Below are 16153 nucleotides of genomic sequence, written 5' to 3'. Positions count from 1 at the left end.
TATTATTTTTATTACTCTCAAAGCCAAGGTTAGTGTGACGAGATGGTGTCTTAGTGTTGGTAAGAAACACTAGCTGCCATGACAGAAACCCCTAGAATCTCAGTGGCTTAACACAAAGTGTCTTATGCAAAGTGTAATGCATGTGCCTTTCTTTGGCAAGTGGCCTTCTATGTGGCCTGTTACTGGTTGAAAAAATTCATATGTTGAAGTCCTAAGCTCCAGTTCCTCAGGCCATGACGTTATTTGGAAATAGAGCTGTTATAGATGTAATTAGTTAAGATGAGGCCATACAGGAGTAGATTGAGCCCTAGTCCAATAGGATTGGTTTTCCTATGAAATTGGACACAGGCACACCTACAGGGAATACGTCATGTGAACATGAAGATGGCCATCTACAAGTCAGGAGAGAGGCCTAGAGCAGATCCTTCCCTCTCAGCCCTCAGAAGGAACCCACTTTACCAACATTTTGACCTCAGATTTCTAGTCTCTAGAACTGAGGCAATAGATTTTTGTTGTTGAAGCTACCCAGTTTGTGGCACTCTGTTATGGCAGCCGTAGCAAACAAATACACAGCCCTGCAGGGCATCTTTCCATCTGTAGCTCTGCCATCTTCTAGAGCCTCAGAGTTCCTTCCTGGAGCCTCTGTGTTTGGCTAGGGGATGAAAGAGGAGAGCATGTAAAGGGTTTACAGGGCAGGCATGAAGGGACATGCATGTTTTCTGCCTGCAGTTAATTGGCAAGAAGTCAGTCACATGACCTCCTTAACTGCAGGAGGGACTGGGAATTGCAGGCTAGCTGTGTGTCCATGAACAGGAGAAAACAGATGTCAGTAAACACAGGGCATTCCTTGCCACAGATAATTTAAAATAGAAAGATACTGGAGGAAAGAGACCACTGCTAGGAGGCTATGACAGGAGTCATTCATCCAACATCCACTTACTCCCTCATCCATTCTATAAGTATTTATTGAGTGCCTACTGTTTGCCAGCACTGAGTTGGTATGGTGACATACGGGTACAGCAGGAAACAAAAAGAACAGATCCCTGCCTTTAAGGAACTTGCACTGTGATAACCTATGATAGAAAATTGCAAGTTGCCTTTGGAGGCTCTTTAAATGTAGTCCTAGTGTAGGTGGTCAGAGAAAGTGGTCAGAGAAAGTTCTCAGATGAGAAAACACTGAAAGGAAATAAGAGGGAGTTAACGGTCTACACTCCCTCCTCTGCAATTCCAAAATCCAATAAGCTCTGAAAACCAAGTTTTTTGGGGAAAGTTATTTGGTAATAAAACCTGACCTAATCTTGACACATATGGTTGAAAAGCCTGATCTCAATGGACACAAGGGTACTTACACTCTTTATCTATTGTACTAGGGATCAGTACTTGAATACTTACACTCTTGCTAAGAAGATGTTCATATGTTTGTTTCCAAAATAGATCAAGACACAGTATTGCTAACATGCCAGACAGAGTCATCAGATAATTAAAATGAAGGGTGAATTTTGGTGAGAACAAAGGATACCACAAATGTTTTTCAGAATACATCCTACCAAAAAACACATGAAGAAACGCTCATCATCACTGGCCATCAGAGAAATGCAAATCAAAACCACAGTGAGATACCATCTCACACCAGTAAGAATGGCCATCATTAAAAAATCAGGAAACAACAGGTGCTGGAGAGGATGTGGAGAAATAGGAACACTTTTACACTGTTGGTGGGACTGTAAACTAGTTCAACCATTGTGGAAGTCAATGTGGCGATTCCTCAGGGATCTAGAACTAGAAATACCATTTGACCCAGCCATCCCATTACTGGGTATATACTCAAAGGACTATAAATCATGCTGCTATAAAGACACATGCACACGTATGTTTATTGTGGCACTATTCACAATAGCAAAGACTTGGAACCAACCCAGATGTCCAACAATGATAGACTGGATTAAGAAAATGTGGCACATATACACCATGGAATACTATGCAGCCATAAAAAATGATGAGTTCATGTCCTTTGTAGGGACATGGATGAAACTGGAAAACATCATTCTCAGTAAACTATTGCAAGGACAAAAAACCAAACACTGCATGTTCTCACTCATAGGTGGGAATTGAACAATGAGAACTCATGGACACAGGAAGGGGAACATCACACTCCGGGGACTGTTGTGGGGTTGGGGGAGGGGGGAGGGACAGCATTAGGAGATATACCTAATGCTAAATGACGAGTTAATGGGTGCAGGAAATCAACATGGCACATGGATACATATGTAACAAACCTGCACATTGTGCACATGTACCCTAAAACCTAAAGTATAATAATAAAAAAAAAAAAAAGAATTGTGGAACACTCAAAAAAAAAAAAAAGAATACATCCTAGTCACCCAAATTGATAGATATATTTAATATTCACCCTTTCAGTGGTTCTGTAATTGAATAATTTCCATATCTCTGAAACCAAAGAGGAATTATCAATGGTTTGGTCAATACCTAGAGCCTTAGAAATAGGTGGTGGGCAAAGCTGGGAGCAGCAGAGAGGGTAGTGCCTTTAGTAGTGACCACTGAGCTGGATCTGTGAGCCAGGTTGACACAGAAGGAGTGGACTTAGGATCTAGGGTTTGTTCTAGCAGAGGATTTGGAGAAAAGGTAACTACTCACGTCATTGTGACATGACTTTCTTCTCTCAATAGCTATGGCAAAAGGGAAATAATGATAGTGTTGGTGCTTCCAGAGATGCTCTACCTGCTTACCTTTCCACAGATAACACCTGGACTCTACCATGAAAACAAGCATTAGCTCTAGCCAGTCAGTTACAACACTCATACACACAGAGGAGCAATGAGGAGGTCTGAGCCACCTTGAACCTTGTTCTTCAAATTAAGACATCGGGAAGTGACTGATGTGAAGCAGCCATTGTCCAACAGAGCTCTCTGTGATCATGGAAATGTGCTGTGACCTGTGTCCCCAGTACAGTAGCCAGGAGCCCTGTGTGCTCTGGAGTGCCATTCATTGAAATGAGGATGGTGTGATGGAGGAACTGAATATCGAATTTGATTTAATGTTAAGTAATTTAAATTTAAATTTAGATGGCCATATGTGGCTAGTGGCTGCCATATTGGAAAGCTCGGGTATAAAGAGTTACTTTTTCTCATGCAAAAATTACACCACGACTGAAACACAGGGCTAGGAATCCTGTTTTCTAGCTTTTATTTCCTTGTAAACCAACTGTGGCTAGTACCAGTTGTGGCGCGTTTCTGAAGGTATGTTAACATTTTCTGTTTTTTTTTTTTGAGACGGAGTCTCGCTTCGTCGCCCAGGCGGCTGGAGTGCAGTGTCGCGATCTCGGCTCACTGCAAGCTCCGCCTCCCGGGTTCACACCATTCTCCTGCCTCAGCCTCCGGAGTAGCTGGGACTACAGGCGCCCGCCACCGTGCCCGGCTAATTTTTTGTATTTTTAGTAGAAACGGGGTTTCACCATGTTAGCCAAGATGGTCTCGATCTCCTGACCTCGTGATCTGCCCACCTTGGCCTCCCAAAGTGCTGGGATTACAGGAGTGAGCCACCGCGCCTGGCCGAAGATATGTTAACATTTTCATTTCTGTAAGCTTCATCGTTTCTGGAAGAGTGTTCTAACCTGGAGCCTACTAGTGAGTTGGAGAAAGTTGTCAAAGATTTTGCTTTCAATTACTTACCTCTACAATGTTAGTCTTTTTTCTCCTCTTAGCCAGGCAGGAAGAGAGAAACAAAATTATAAAGCAATACCAGTACAGTGGCATGTAGTAACCCTTATGTTTGACATTTCTTTGGCTCAAATGTAGTCATTCCACTTCTCTTGGTGGGATGAGTTTACTTCGGGCTGTAGCTTTTCTCCTGGTGATGAACAAGGATGTTCTCCTTAAGGGCAGGGATGCATTAAAGTTCTCCTTGTGTGGCAGAGTGCCTGGTACTTAGCAGGCATTTGATACATGTATGATGGGTCAAATAGCTTATCACTATCAAACAATGTTTAAGTTTACTTAGTAAATACTAAGGACTATAGTTCTTCAAATACTTTGCAAACTTTTCCCAATGCAACCTAATTTAAGCCAGAGAGTACGTCCAAATTTATGGCAACACAGCTTAAACATTTCCACTAAATGAAGTAAAGTAAAGCTTAAAAACAGAGATGTAATGTGCATGTTCCACAGGTATAAAAGGATGATATGGGATCTCCCTGTCTATACATGTTTAAGGAAGGACAGTATCAGTGACAATCTCACCCAAATGTTTTACACTTTAACTTATAAAAAAGGAATAAAAAAGGAGTCTCAGAGTTTTTTCTAGCCATGAGTTCATAGGTGTCAACCCAAATAGCTTTAATCTGATAAATCCCCTAAATCCTTTCCCACAAAAAAGACCACATTTGAAAGACTTTCTCAAAAAACTCTTCAATAATTAGATCACTGTGGAATTTCTGATTGGAGATTTGTTGCCCTGAAAATCTGTAGTATTTTTTCCACTAGCCATAAGCGGTTCTGATTTTTCAATTAAAATCCACATCTGTGGAATATGTACCTAAATGAAAAACTATAAACAGCCTTACAGAAATATTTGTGCCAGTAGGGTGACTATAGTTAAAAGTAATGTATTGTGTATTTCAAAATAGCTAGAAGAAAGAATTTTGAATGTTCTCACTATAAAGAAACAATAAATGTATGAGATTATGGATGTGCAAATTACCCTGATTTGATAATTACACAACATGTTCATGTACTGAAATGTTGTTTCTTATAATATGTACATTTATTGTGTGTCAATTAAAAATAAAATAAACCTAAAAAAAGAAATATTTGTGCCAAATGGTAGATATAATAGTCACGGCAGAAAAGCAGAGAATTCTAGTTTCATCTTGTTTATTATGTGAATCCTTGAGTGGTAGATTTTTTTCCCTCAGTTAACATAGATTTAATGGTAATAATTTGCAGAGATGCATTTAGAAGAACTATTGGATGTTTCTGCTAACATCATTTGGAAGTTGATTTCCCCAACTAGGATGAAAACTCTAGCTTTGTAAATCTTCCTTTTGTTATTACCACTAAATTCGCATTTTTTAGAAAGGAGAAGGAAGCCATGAGAGTTTTCTGGTGTCCCTGGAAATTCTGTCATTCAATGCTCAGATTTGCAGTTGTCTATCCCTGGTTTGCTGTAGAGTAATTTGATGGGACATAGAGTGTCAACACTTTTTTTGTAAGCCCTCTGGATAGGTCTTATATTATCTGTTCATACTTCCAGAAAACATTCATAAAAATGTCCCTATAATAGACCAAGTATGATTTCCTATAATAGACAAAGATGGTCTATACAACTTTGATCTTGTGCAAAGTAAGAGAATTTCAAAAATATGTAAATGGCATCATGTAATGGATAATTTTTTTTTTTTTTTTTTTTTTTTTTTGAGATACAGTCTCGCTCTGTTGCCCAGGCTGGAGTGCAGTGGCGCCATCTCGGCTCACTGCAACCTCCACCTCCCAGATTCAAGCAATTCTTCCACCTCAGCCTCCCAAGTAGCTGGGACTACAGGTATGTGCCACCACACCTGGCCAATTTTTGTATTTTTAGTAGAGATGGGGTTTCACCGTATTGGGCTGGCTGGTCTCGAGCTCCTGACCTTGTGATCCTCCCACCTTGGCCTCCCAAAGTGCTGGGATTGCAGGCATGAGCCACTGTGCCTGGCTGGATAATTTTTTGAATAGTTAATTATTATTAACTAAAGAGTCATAAATGCTGGAGATAATGCCAAGGTTTATATCTCAATAAAAGAAGAAAGTTAGGTTTTGTGAAATTCCCTAAGCCACCTTGGCCATTTAAATTTACCACTGTTGGTAGCTTCAGATAATCAAAAGATGATGGGAATTTTATGTCCCCGCGCTTCCACAACTTTCCTATTAGCAAATTTCAGACCGGATTTTGACGTGTATACAAAACATAGCCCTAAAACCAGCTCTTGTAAACTTGGTGAAATCATGGCTCTCTGACTTTCTGGGTGTTCTGACAAGCACTTTGCATGAAAGTGGGGCAAATACAACATGTATTCTATTGGCAGGATCAGCCAGGTGGATTAGCCAACAAAATCCTCCATAAGTGGGGGGCATGACTGATTAGAGTTCTAGACCTAGGCACTCTATAAAAGGTGTTCGGCTACAGGGCTACTCGGTTCCCCATTTCTTATTCATATAAGGAAGGGAGTTTTCTATACAAATCTTTCATGTGACCATATATTATAAACACAGCTCATTTCACCAATAGTAAAGCACTTTCTAGTATCCTTATGTTGCATCATCAACCCTTGGTGGGCATATTTGGATAGCAGTATTTAAAATATTTGCTACTAGAGTGTAGAAAATACTACACTTCCTTATTGAGATCCTTCCAATTTTAACTAACGACCTTCAAAGTATGGATTTCTGATTGGAGCACTGCAGATCTTATTCTACTGTGTCTAGGGAGTATAACTGTGGATATAGAGGTATTTCAAGTAAATTACAGGCCATATAAGAGAATGGTTGGGGGTATGAAGACTGGGGCTGAGCAATCAACCACTTTGAAAGATCTGGCTTCAAGATTTAAGAAAATGAACTCTATTATCTACCTCAGTGTCCTTTTAGGACCATCCTCGCCTCTGTTCTCTCACTCCAGTTAATTCATGTAAAGCACTGGTTGTGAAAGTAAAAGCAAAGTCTCTAAAATCAGGCTGCCTGGGTTTGAAGCCTGAGGCTGCCACTCACCTGTCAAAGTCTGTGTTCTCTATGCCTTCACTTCTTCACCTAAAAAACGGAGGGCAATAATATGCCTAAGCTATTAGGTTCTTCTGAGGATATGAGGTAACTCAAATAGAAACCTTGGCAGCTTGCCTCTCACCTAGCAAGTATCCAATGAATGTTTACAGAAAAATAAATGCATGCAAACAACAAGGGGATTGTGTTAGGCAGAAGTATATAAGATAAAGCCACAATTCCCAGTCTCAAGGAGCTTATAGCCCAGTGGGAGAGACAGGCAAAGATGCAACAAAAACATAGTTGATTAGTTCCGGCCAGGCGTGGTGGCTCACTCCTGTAATCTCAGCACTTTGGGAGGCTGAGCAGGGCAGATCACCTGAGGTCAGGAGTTCGAAACCAGCCTGGCCAACATGGCAAAACCCTGTCTTTACTAAAAAATACAAAAAATTAGCCAGGCATGGTGGTGAACACCTGTATTCCTGTTACTTGGGAGGCTGAGGCAGGAGAATTGCTTGAATCCAGGAGGCAGAGGTTGCAGTGAGCCAAGATCACGCCACTGCACTCCAGTAGGAGGGACAGAGCGAGACTCCATCTCAAAAAACAAAATAAAACATAGTTGATTAGTTCTATGTAAAATGTATGTAAGTTGCAATACCTGCTAACACTTATTAAACATATATATAGATAAATACAATGAAAGCCACTAGAAATTTCCAATATATAAGAGGAGGATTAAGATACCGTATCATCAACAGTGATATACATTGCAAATGCCAGCATAGAAAATACTTTAAAACAATTTATATATTGAAAAATGATGTTTTATTTTAAATGCTCTACATTAACAATTTGTCTTTTTGGATTCTGAAAACATTTTCCAAGGGCCTTTTCCAGTTAGAAATGAGACTACTGTAAACAGTCCAACAATTAATGACATACAGTTGGCTTTTCTGAGCTAAACAGTTATTGAGCCCAAATTTACAAATGCAAAACACTCCACCAGCCACAAAACAAGGCTGAATCATATTAAGAAAACATGGATTTCAAAAAGAGCAGAAACTCTCTTTCTCTTTTTTTTCAGTCTCTTTGTTTATTCCTTATTTTAACATGTCATCTACCTTTTGACAGCACAGCTCAATGTTGCTGTTTTCCTTGCCAACTACAGATATGATCTGAGATTTCAATGTGTGAATATGAGCTAATTCACAAGAAAAGACAAAATGGCCAATTTAATAAATCTTAGACAAGAGCTAGAGTTTGTCTTTGAATAAGGATGGCAGATTGAGAACTATTAACATGCTAATCTGCAGATGCATTAAATGTCTGTGGATAGTCAAGGCCACAATAGTTTTGACAACTTAAAAAATACTCTATCATGGCAATATAAGTTACCCATAACCTTCACATTTGCATAACAGGATAGATTGCTTCAACTCTTCAGGGTGCAAGTATATTTCCTACACATCAAAAAGTCAACCAAGTACTCACCATTTTATTTTCCTAACTATTATTCAAATATGATTAAGGTTTTTGTTTTGTTTTGTTTTACATAATACATGATGAGTTTAAAACCTACGGAAAGAAGATTGATTTTGGAGGTTTAAGAAATGTGTACTTTTTGGTCTTAACTAGATTCTTCATATTATAATTATTAAAATCTATATACTCTCTTTTAATCAGATCTTTAAGAATATTACCAGAATGCTAGTGCTAATGAGTTCACTAGAAAAGCTTGTTTTTTTCCCCAAGAGACAGGGTCTCATTCTGTTGCCCAGGTTGGAGTGCAGTGGTGCAATCATAGCTCATAGCTCACTGCAACCTCAACCTCCTGGGCTCAAGCAATCCTGCCTGAGTCTACCAAGTACCTGGTACCACAGGCACATGCCACCATGCCATGCTACTTGTTTTTTAACGTTTATTTATTTGTAGAGATAAGGTCTCACTTTGTTGCCCAGGCTAGTCTGGAACACCTGGCCTTAAGCATGAAAAGCTTTTTTTTTTTTTTAATAAAGTTTTGGGAGTAGGGGTGGGATTTAGGTGTGGAGTGGAAGGAAAGTGAAGAGATGCCAAGATAAAAAGCTTGTATTAGTCAGTTTTCACAGTGCTATAAGGAACTGCCCAAGACTGTGTAATTTATAAAGAAAAGAGGTTTAATTGACTCAGAACTCTGCATAACTGGGGGGAGGCCTTGGGAAACTTACAATCATGGCAGAAGGGGAAGCAGACACCTTCTTCACAAAGCGACACAAGAGAGAAGAGAAAGCCAAGTGGGAAGAGCCCCTTACAGATCCATTAGATCTCTTGAGAACTCACTCACTATCACTAGAACAGCCAATCGCCTCCTTACCTCAACACGTGGCCAAACCATATGAGAGCTTAAGGGAACTCTAAAACCAGTCTCTTTTTCATTTGAAATTACTGTAGAATCTGGAAGTGTTGCTGTGTTCATAAAGGTAAGAAAAAACTTAATTCTAGTTCAAAACATTTAATAGTAGCTGTGGTCTGAATGTGTCCCCTCAAAATTCATGTATTGAAGCTGAATCATCAATGTAATAGTATTAAGAGTTGGGGCCCTTAGGGGATAATTAAGTCATGACGGTGGAGCTCTCATGAATGGGGTTAGTGACTTTATAAAAGAGGTGGAAGGGAGCTATTTGCCCCCTTCTGCCATATGAGGATGCAGCAAGAAGGTGCCATCTTTGAAGCAGAGCAGCCCTCGCCAGATACCAAATCTGTTGGTGCCTTGATCTTGGACTTCCAAGTTCCAGAACTGTGAGAAATAAATTGCTGTTGTTTTTAATACTCCACCTAAGGTATTGTGTTATAGCAGCATGAATGAACTAAGCCAACACCAGAAAGCATAATTGATTTTCACCTTACAACACTTAATTGGGTACATTAATATGGTTCATTAGTATCCAGATTTTATACCTGATCTATTCATCAGGATATTACTCTGACTGTATTTGTTCTCACCAGATATTCCATTTTCATAGAGATTCACAAATGGTGAATAAAATTATAACTCTATTCTTTTGCAGAGTTAGATCTTATTTGTTTTTCCTATTTATCCATGAAGGTAGCTTGAGAGAGGAATTAAGAGAATATTGCTTAAAAGATCAAATACAGAAATGAGTTTGTCATTTTCAGTCTCACTTAGTTTTCATATTCAACAGCATGTTAACCATTTGGGAAATAAATTCTCCTTTTTCTCTTTTTTGAGACAGGGTCTTGCTCTGTCACTCAGGCTGGAGTATAGTGGTGCGATCATAGCTCATAGCTCACTGCAGTCTCTCAACCTCAGCCAGGAAAGAAATTCATTCGTTCATTTGAAAAGAAACACACAGACCATGATCCCTTTCTGAACCAACATCCACTTGACTTTAAATCTTTCAAAGGGCACTTACCGACAACTACTATGCACACACTGCTACAGTTATGCCTGTAGTTAATCAAATTTGTCAACTGCAGAGATATACACATTTCTTTTCTATTCTAAATTAAATTTAAAAATCAACTCGAACACCCACATGCCAGATTATCAAGTTCAGTCTCTTACTCTTGAGACTACCCTTTGTCTTTCAATATCAAAGAACCCTAAAGGCAAACACAGATTAAGCCACTCAATCTGTGGGGTTTTGTTAATAGAGGAATTTGTCTCATTTCCACACCTAAGCAGAGATCAGACATTTATTGTCATAGCTTCTCATCAACATGTGGTATCACTGAAGAAAACTTGTTCCATAAGATCTAAAGGGCACTGAGGAATATTTCTGGCCCAGGTCCTTGGGGGTGGATGGAAATGAGGAACCACGTCTTTCAGGAAGCTGGTTCTGCCATTTTGGATTTTTGAACAAGGCTATTTTTTTTTGCTCAAATCCAAGCTTGGGCAAGGAGCTCCAGGTTCACTGTTTACTTTGAAATTATCCTCCAATGCACCAGTTGTCTCAAGAGTGCCATGTCACAAGTGGCCTAGTAGCCTTCCATTTGAGGACTCCCAACCAGCAACCTTTTTTCTTCCTGGGGATGTAAATACCAAGAATGAGGCTAGGAAGCTACTGACTTTGAGGCCCTAATCCGCAGCAGGCTTTTATTGTCTTTTTGGGTCCCAGACATTCACAGAAGTAAAGGCCTCCTGACCTTTCCCTGTCTTTCCTTAATATTAGGGCTTGATTACTCCCAGAGGGTCTACATATTCACCCCTTTTTGGGGGATGAAGCCATGTTTCTTTCAGTAGTGATTTACCCACCCAAGGCTGACCCAGGAGCAAAACAAAAACAAAACAAAACAAAACAAAAATACATACACATAAATAAAAGCATGGTCAAAATTTTAGGCAGGACATCCCCTACATTTACGTTACATGATAAGTTATCATTCCTTCCTAGCCATAGCATGTACGTCCATCTTCCCTTTGGTAAACAGATTAATCTGCTCAAGCCACTGTAACAAAACACCACAGACTGTGTGGCTTAAACAACAGAAATGTATTTTCTCATGGTTCTGGAGTCTAGAAGTCCAAGATCAAGGTGCTGGCCTGGTTTGTTTCTGGTGAGGGCTCTCTTCACGGCTTACAGACAGCTGTCTTCTTGCTGTGTCCTTATGTGGTGGAGAGAGAGATCAAACTCATTAGTGTTTCTTCTTCTAGGGGCACTAATATCATGGGATTAGGGCTGTACCCTCAGGACCTCATCTAAACCTAATTATGTTCCCAAGGCTCCATCTGCAAACACCATCACACTGGGGGTTAGGGCTTCAACAGATTAATTTTGGGAGGATACAAACAGTCTTTAACAGTAGATAAGCCTCATTGTTATTTATTTTTCTCCCCTAGCTAACATTTAGAAGATGCTCCTTATTTAAGATTTCTTTTATTTCTAAGATGCATTACTTCAACCAGAGTAAAACTGACCAACAGCAAAATTTGTTTTGTTTTAGGTCATTAATATTTTGAAATCTTAAATAGAAAACAATCTATTTTTTATCCAAATTAACTCAAATATATCTTTTACCTTTTCCATCTTACTGCTAATTGTCATATGTTTTTTAGAGAAAGATCAGAAAATACCCCAACATGGAAAAAATATATAAATATACATACATAACTGTACTGTTTATCTTAGTGCAGTTAGAAACAGGATATACAAAAAAAGTTTAAAATGCTGAGATTTTTCAGTCATTTCTATAGTCAAATAAATCAGAACACTTTTATATTCAAGAATTCTGAGGTGCTGAGTGCGGTGGCTTATGCTTGGAATCATAGCACCTCGGGAGGCTAAGGTGGAAGGATGGCTCGAGTCCAGGAGTTTGAGACCAGCCTGGGGAACATGGTAAAACCTTGTCTCTATAAAAAATACAAAAATTAGCCAGGCAGGGTGTTGTGTGCCTGTAGTACCAGCTACCAGGGAAACTAAGGTGGAAGAATCACTGGAGCCGAGGAGGCCAAGGCTTAAGTGAGCCGAGATCACGCCACTGCACTCCAGCCTGGGCAACACAGAGAGAGACCCTGTCTCAAAAAAAAAAAGAAAAGAAGAATCCTGAGAAATCCTTCATCATGACTAAAGGCATCTGCAAATTTATTTTTATATACTTTCTGCTTTATGGATTTTAGGGAGGACAGCAATGTAACTATTTCTAACATGTAAACAAGATTCCTAACTTTTTACAACATAAAATATTAATATTAATATTAAATCACTACTACAAAAAAGCTGATAGATGACTGGAAGCAACATGATTCAATTGTTATCTTACCTATACTTACGTAGTTTTCTAACAACTGAAATAATAATATCACTTCATGCAGTCAGACTTTTAGATAACTGAACAAAATTTGTGTCCTTAGGCCCTCCTTCTAAAAACACATAGAATCATCAGAGTGCATTCTTCTGGGTACACTGGCAAAAAAAATAATTGTGTGATATCAAACGGAAGATGTCTCAATAACTATGGAACCCAGAAAACAAAGTTGGAAGGGAGAATGCATTGTTTTGAGCTAGGTACCCTTCTAGGAACTTTTATAGCCATTAGGTCATTTAAACTCTTACAGCTTCCCTGCATGTGAGGAAAAGCCTCAAGTGTGGCATTAAGTGGGTATTGACCAGTGTGAATCTGAATTGCCAATCTACTTCACATGCCCCTTAGTATGCCTAGGTGTGTCAATATTTTTATGTAAAGGAAGAAGGGGTCCTTGCAGCTTTTGGTAAGGTGAACTGGAGATGTTTTTTCTATTTTTTAAGCATTTCAATTGCTCCAAAAGCATTTAAGTATTGCAGTTTGTAAAACAAATATTATGGGTTACTCCTGGTATAGGAGAGACAGTGCTGATGGGTGGAAGGAGTTTATAACATCTTAGACATGTTAAAAAACATGATTTTAAATCTTTTGAAACCTTCTTGTGTTCCCTGTTCCATGTGCTGTCCACAGAAGCAACAAGGTAGAGGAAGCTGAGGAGGCAAATCTATGAGGCCACAAATCTAAGAGTATAACAAATCTACACGATTTACATTTTACAGATGAAAAAATTGAGACTTAACATCCAACATCACACACTAACACAACTGGAATTTGAACTTGAATCTGCTTGATTGCAAAACCCTAGCTCTTTTCTTCACCCCATACATACCAGTATACCATATCGCTCTACTGCATCTCAGAGACATTTGTTTTGCCAGCATAAAGCCTTTTCATTTATAGTGCAGATTATGATTATATCATTCTGTAGCAAATGGGTTTTCATGCTTTAAAAGACAGTATACCAACATGAATTTAATCTTGAAAATCTGAGCCATTAATCATAAATCAAATGCTGCTTGACATTCTAAAAGAAATAGAACTGGCCAGAGAAATTGTAGATTCCCCATAGATATTCATACTTTTGTGACTGTCATTGAATACAGAAATGATAGGTTTTGGTTTGGTTGTAACTTCTCTAATTTTAGGAAGAATTTCTAGTCTACCTGATTATCAAGTTATGCATGTCATGACCGTAATTTAGATATTATCACTGGCCTTAGATAAAATTTCAAATGCAGCCTTAACACGCTGCTATGTTTTATAGGAAAGGATAAATGCTGAGTCATCTTTCTCATCCCAGAACCCTGCATGCTTCTGCTTGAGGCCGTTCGTTGACTTCTGAGCCTGTCATCTTGCCTTAAGATGCACAGCTCTCTCTTCTCCCTACCTCTGCAATTCTCCACTCAGCATTTTCTGATGAACTAGTGTTGTCTTCAGTTCTTCCCTCCATCAGAAAACCACATTACAGGTCATTTGAATGTAATCCTTGGCAATGACATTTTATCTTGCCTTTGGGTAGAAGTCACAGCTAATGTCTGAGCATTTGTGCTTCCTGGTGGTTGGTGGTTGGCGACACAGCTATGAATTTGCATTGAATTATACTTCACTGCAAGATTGTCACTCTACAACAGAGCATCATAAGAAGAAAAAACAAAGGCAAGTAATGAGAGAAAAAGGAATTCCATTCTCCCTATAACTAGAGAGACAACATGGTACAGCAGAAAGAACACTGGACTCCAGCTATCAATTGTTCCCTATCTCACTCCACAGAGAGTTGGAAGCAACACCCGAGTTTTGTGTTACTAACCAGCTCTGTGTCATTGAGCTAGTCACTTAATCTTTGTGGCCGAATTTTTTCATCAACATGAAGCAATAGTAATACCTCCTCTGCCTTCTTTAATTTGTTATAAGATTAAAATGAGATAGTGTGTGTGAAAGTGCATTGTAAAATACACAGCACTGTACAAAACTCCCAGCTACCAATTCCAACCTTCATCAGTGTTGACTGTCTCCCTTACTCATTTGGCACCTCATCAGATACTGTGACAATTAGGGTGACTTCTCATCCCCGTTTGCCAGGAACTTTCCTGATTTTAGTAATAAAAGTCTTGTGTCCCAGAAACCCCTCTGTCTGGGACAAACAAGGGTATGTGGCTGCCCTAGAAATAATGAAGTTACTTGATAAGAAAAAGCTGACTGGTGCTAACAACTCCTTTCACCATCCACTCCACAGGAAAGAAACAAGCAGGGTGTTTCCATGAACCTGAACTAAGTCCACACAATCCCTCTTGAAGCAAGGAGAGTTTTTCCGAGCAGGGTTCAGCTGGGTGGTCATTGACAGGAAAGGAGCAGAGAAGTCATGGTAGCTGGTATCTAGTGATATATCAATAAGGAAACTGAGCACTGGTGGGTATTCAGGATACTTCCTTAAGGCCAGATCTGACTCACTTTCCTGCACCCATTAGTAGGTCTTGATGTTCTATTTTGGTGAGAAAGTGGGCATCTACCTCTGCTCCACCAACCCCTCCTTTCCCTTTCCACTCACATTCAAGGATCTGTCTAGCATTTCATGCACTTTGATAATCATGTGAAATTTTCAGTCCTGCTGAGATGATGTAAGATGGTCACTTTTTTTTTTTTTTTTTTTTTTTTTTTTTTTTTTACCAGAGCCAATAAGGCAGTAATCTGTCTCTGAACTGCAGGCTCCCAACCAGCCTTGGGCTAGTCAACTCAATTCCTTAATTCCAACCCACACACTCTTTTTCACCTATCTCTGAAGAATGAAAAGAGGTGGTGCAGCCAGGCTCCCCCAGCTGCTGCGGTGCCCTCCTGCACTGGAGTAGGTACAACCTAATCAAAGGCCTGTTGTTTTCCTTTGGCTTTGAAACTCACTGGCTGTGGGTGTATCTGTTGCATGATCATGAACACTTAAAAAAAAAAAAAAAAAAAGACAGATCCAGTCCCATTACTTTGGCTTTGGCACAGAAGTTTCTGGAAAGAGAAAACATAAAATGATACCAAAGTGGTAACAGTAAAATAAATACCTCTCTCTGAATTTCACGGAAGTAATGAAGCTTCAGGACACCAGAGGAGACTTCAGTAGCTCCAAAGCTATTAATGACTGTCCAATAACCCAAGAACTGGCCAAACAAGCTGGACTGCTTTCCTATGAGTCATCAGAATCACTGCAGGCCTATGATGGGTCCCTCTCACCTGTGGGAAACAGGCTGTTAAAATGGAGAGTTGTCACTAATCATCAGCTTCTTAGTCTTCACCAGGGCTGGGCAACAAGAGTCATAGGACCTGTCTTTATGCTTATGCTTTTTAATTTCTTTATCTCCTTGCAAATGTAATGGTGTGACTTACAATACATGTTTTGATGTGCTGATAATCTCGACAATGAAATAGGTTTTAGGACTTGAGGAGATTGGGAAGAGGCATAGAAACATTTTGGTGTCTCTGGAAGGAATTCAATTGTGGATGTTTTCAATGATTCCTAGTTGCTTCACTCAAGGAGGGATCAATAGTGTGCTGACAAATGTTTAACAACAGGCACTCTGGGGGAAAACAAAAGCAAAACCAAAACTGATTTGTGTGTTGGCCAA

This window comes from Symphalangus syndactylus, chromosome 13 (genome assembly GCF_028878055.3).
Source record: "Symphalangus syndactylus isolate Jambi chromosome 13, NHGRI_mSymSyn1-v2.1_pri, whole genome shotgun sequence".
Classification (NCBI taxonomy): domain Eukaryota; kingdom Metazoa; phylum Chordata; class Mammalia; order Primates; family Hylobatidae; genus Symphalangus; species Symphalangus syndactylus.
Note: the sequence above shows the minus strand (reverse complement) of the source record.